The following is a 5,000-nucleotide window of genomic DNA, read 5'->3' as shown; positions in this document are numbered from 1 at the left end:
CAGTTAAACCAAACCATCACAGGAGCGGTCAACAAATTTGCAGATCTAAATCTTGGTCTCCCTCCTCGAGCGCAGTCCTACGCGAACAAAGTAAAGCTCTCCTCCGCAAGCATCCCACGGAACGCCGTGAAGCCTCCCAAAAATATAGTAATGATATACCCTGCCTCGGACAGCAAAATTACAAATAGCGACGAAACAAAACAAACGGTGATAGCAAATCTAGCCCCAGCAAAAGAAAAACTAAGGATCAGGACTCTCAAAAATATCAGCAAAAACGGTGTCTTATTAGAAACCGAGACTAAGGAGGAAATGGAAACTGTTCTAAAGAACACCAAACTCAGCAAAGCAGGGCTCAAGGCTGGACTACCAGAGAAAAAGCGACCACTTATGATAGTGTACAACGTCCCCAAAGAACTAACCGAAAAAGAAATAACAAACACAGTCCGACTACAAAACGCCGAACACATCCCAACAAGCAACTTCGCTGAGGAGTTTGTACTCAAATTCAGAACCGGCGACAGACACAGAGACACAGTAAACTGGGTAGTAGAAACCTCTCCGACGGTCAGGGAAACTCTCAAGAAAAGCAACAGGCTCTTCATTGGCTGGAACGCATGCCCCATCAAAGACTACGTAGCTGTCAGCCGCTGCTACAAGTGCCAGGGCTTCGGCCATGTCAGCAAATATTGTCACGCAACAACGGACACATGCGGCCACTGCGGCGATGAAGGACACTCCTACGACACCTGTAGGACAAACAAGCACCACCCCACCTGCATAAACTGCAAAAGGGCAAGTAAACCGTACGACCACTCATCCCGATCCCGCGACTGTCCCGCATACAAAATTGCCGTAGAAATGTACTTGTCAAAAATAGATTATGGGAACTAAAAACCACACCCCGATTCTCAAAGACACACGCAAATCATGCAACTTGAAATTTGCCCAAATTAACGCCCAGGGATCCAAAACAGTCATAGATGAACTAAGAAAACGAGCAAACGAACACAAGCTAGACGTAATTCTAATACAGGAACCATATTCTCAATTCAACAATATCCCAAGCTTTGGCCCAAAATCCAAAACTATAACCGATCAAAAAACCTTCGCGAAAATACAAACCGCAACCAAAGTCAAAACAGCCATCATTATCCTAAATGAATCTCTAAGTGTTCTCAAGTTAGGCCAATTCTGCAACACACATTTCATTTGCGTCGAAATCACAACCTCAGGCGACAAATTCTACCTTATAAACGGCTACTTCCAGTATTGTGAAAAAATAGAACCTTACCTTTCACACTTAGAGTCAATACTCAACTTCCTAAAAGGCCAGAAAATAATCATCTCCCTCGACACAAATGCAAACTCGCCCTTATGGTTCAGTAAACTCACTGACGGCAGAGGTAGATCCCTAGAAGAACTCATCTCACAACACCGGCTGTTTGTCATAAACAAACCATCAAAGCACTTCACCTTCGACAATACACGCGGACAATCAAATATCGACGTCACCCTCTCCAACAATTCAATATACAACAAAATTGCAGACTGGAAAATAATCAATAATTACACTATAAGCGATCATAATACAATAACCTTTAGCATCAGTGACACTAAAACAGACGACGGACAGACGGACACAAACAGATACAACTTTAAAAGAGCCAAATGGGAAAAATTCACCGACACACTGGAAAAATCCCTAGCTTCGGATCCAATAGATTACTCCCCAGAATCCCAAACGGATGCACAAACACTCTCACACAAACTAGAAACCATGATCACACACGCGTGCGACAATGCAATTCCGAAGAAAACGCAATTTCCCAAATCAGTGCCTTGGTGGAACTCTCAACTGTCACATCTTAGAAAAACCGTACGTCAAGCCAGAATCAAATACCAGAAACAAACCGACTTAGAACTGCGACAAAACCAGGAAAAAAAATTCCGCGCCTTACGGAACAAGTACATTACCGCCATCCGTGAAGCAAAAACAAAAAGTTGGCAAGAGTTCGTATCCACCGAAGGAAACCGAAACCCCTGGGGAGTAGTCTACAAAACCCTGACCAAAAAACTGAAACCCCATCAAGCCTGCGAAAGTATTAAAACGGGTAACAATTTCACATCCTCACTACAAGAAACACTGGACACCCTCCTCCACACCCTAATACCCAGCGACTGCAGCGAATCAGAAACCAAGTGGCACAGATCACTCCGCTCATCCGCATCCTCTCTCCCAAAAGCGGATGACACTCCGCCTTTCCAAATTGAAGAAGTTGAAGCAGCCATCAAAAGCATGAGAAACAAAAAAGCACCGGGCGAAGACCTCATAGAAGTAGAGATAATCAAAAAATGCTGGCCAACACTGAAAAACGAACTAACGTTCCTCTTCAACCGCTGCCTACACCAAGGTTTATTTCCCACCCAATGGAAAACAGCAATAATAAGAGTCCTACTGAAAAACGACGACAAAGATAAATCAGATCCCAAATCCTACCGACCCATCTCCTTGCTCCCAACACTGGGCAAGGTCTATGAAAAACTAATAGCCACCAGACTCTACGATCTCCTCAATAACCATGAACTCTCGTCCGAACTACAATTCGGCTTCAAGAAAGGAAAATCCACCACAGACGCAATCAAGGAATTCAGAAACTATACACAGCAGACTAGCGGGAAGTACGCCATCGCTCTGCTATTTGACATTTCGGGGGCCTTCGACAATGTCTGGTGGCCAAGCGTACTCCACAACCTAAAGCTCAGAAACTGTCCCAAAAACCTGTACAAAGTCCTCAAGAGCTACCTCTCAGAAAGAAAAGCAAAAATCATCAGCCCCCACCACACTGCAGAAAAAATAGTCGACAAAGGCTGTCCCCAGGGTTCCATCCTGGGCCCCATGCTATGGAATCTGATTTTCGACGAAATAATCAGAATAATTAAAGAACTAGGCTTCAAAATAATAGCATACGCCGACGACGTCATTGTCCTCGTAGATGGAAACACAAGGAAAGAACTAGAAGTGCAGGCAAATAAAATCTGCAAGACACTCTCAAACTGGTGCAACAAGCAGAAACTAAAACTCTCACCCACGAAATCGGAGATGATACTGGTTAAAGGACTTCTAGACACCAAGAGGCCCCCGGTAGTAAAGATCGGTGAAACCTCACTAAAAATGGCAAACACTGTCAGATACCTCGGAGTTCATTTTGGAAAAAGACTAAACATCTCCCCGCACATTTCACACATCTCCGAAAAATGTAAAAAGCTGTTCAATTCTCTGGCACAAGTTGTGCGCTCGACCTGGGGAATGAACACGAAAACCCTGGACATCCTCTACAAAGGAGTACTCATCCCGATTATGACATACGCAGCAGCCAGCTGGTCTGACAAAATAAACGACCACCACAAGCGATCACTGATAAGTACACAACGCCATGCACTTCTGAGAATTGCAAAGGCATACCGGACCATTTCAAACGACGCACTATCTGTAATAACCGCAGCCATTCCAATAGACCTAGTGACTCTCGAGGCAACAGCAGCATACAACCTCAGAAAGAACCTGGACTTCACAATCGGTGAAAGGGTGTACCACACGCGTGATATTCCCCCGAACAAGACAGAAATACAAAAGATGAAGAAAGACATACGCGACGAAATCATCACACTATGGCAAGAAAGATGGGAATCTTCAGAAAAAGGACGCTCCACCTTCAACTTCTTCAACAATGTCAAGCAACGGATCGACTCCCACTGGGTAACAATAAACTATTACACTGCACAAATCCTCTCGGGCCATGGAAACATACGGGACAACCTAAACAAGCTAGGACTATCTGATACACCACAATGTGAATGCGGAACCATAGACTCAATACAGCACATCCTATTTGAATGTCCCCTCCTAGAAGACTACAGAAAAAACCTTCAGGAACACCTTGTGCTCAATGGAACTGAATGGCCATGCGACCATCAAATATTAATGCAAGAAGAACACTATCAAGCCTTCAAAAAATTCTCCGAACTATCAATGCAAAAAAGAGAAGCCCGCGAAACACAGAACACACATCAACGCAGAAACTAACACACTAGGACCACAGCACAAAACGCACAGAGGACTCTGGCCACAACGGCAACGCAGGCTCCACTCACTACGGTGTTTGGGGTGCCGGAGTGGCCTCGGCAAATGCTATTTGTCGTAAACTGACTCGCGATGCGCATCGCGCGCATGGCATTGCACTGCATTGCACTGCGTGCGATGTGCATCGTGCGTTCCTGCAAGAGACCGAGCCTTGCGCTGACGACCCCGCCTCCCCGTGGCCCCCGCTGGAAACGTCACGCGTGCATCCCCGCGCTCCGGCGCGGGGATGTACGCGTGACGGCTAAGTGGGTCGTCTCCCAAATGGGAAGGTCTTCCCCACGGATGATTCTGAAAAGATGACGAGGGGGTTTTTCCACGTCTGGCGCGCGTATACTCCAGATACGCGTGCACTCCCTTCGCAGTGGTTTCCGCGTTAAACTTAACACCGCTTTAATAGGCACCGCCTGAAAAAGCAGAGCGAGCTCGGCTCCATATTGCTCATTACTCGGATACTCAATGTCCCTATCTACTGGGTCCTAGAAGGTCCAGGGTTTTATTCCCTGGTGCGCCAACCCCTCCTCCAAGTGGTAGGACCTGGACACCCTCGGGTGACGAACGGGGCTCTGGTTGGAAGTGCTCTTACGTGAGTGATCGCTTGCGATCACCGTGGCACTCGCAAAATCGGAAAACTCCTCGCCGTGGCAACGACCCACCGGAGCGTAACCCGGTGGTACGTCACGGGAGTGAGACCGAGGGTCTTACCTTAATTGTGTGTCGGACCGCGGGGAGAAAAACCCCTAAACAAATCCCGACCTCTAAGCCGGAGACCGCGGTGAAAGAGGGTCGACGTTCCTTGCACGAACGTCGATGATCGGTGGGAGCACTGATCGCCTAGTGGCTAACCTCAGGACTAAGGCGA

General features: G+C 46.8%; 1 pseudogene; it reads left to right on the top strand.

Annotated features, from left to right (window-relative positions):
• Positions 1-5,000, top strand: part of LOC143219628 (large subunit ribosomal RNA) — an 11,976-nt pseudogene that overhangs the window by 3,617 nt on the left and 3,359 nt on the right.

This window comes from Lasioglossum baleicum, unplaced genomic scaffold (assembly GCF_051020765.1).
Source record: "Lasioglossum baleicum unplaced genomic scaffold, iyLasBale1 scaffold0055, whole genome shotgun sequence".
Classification (NCBI taxonomy): domain Eukaryota; kingdom Metazoa; phylum Arthropoda; class Insecta; order Hymenoptera; family Halictidae; genus Lasioglossum; species Lasioglossum baleicum.
The sequence above is the reverse complement of the archived record's forward strand: the minus strand, read 5'-3'. Positions and strand labels throughout refer to the sequence as shown.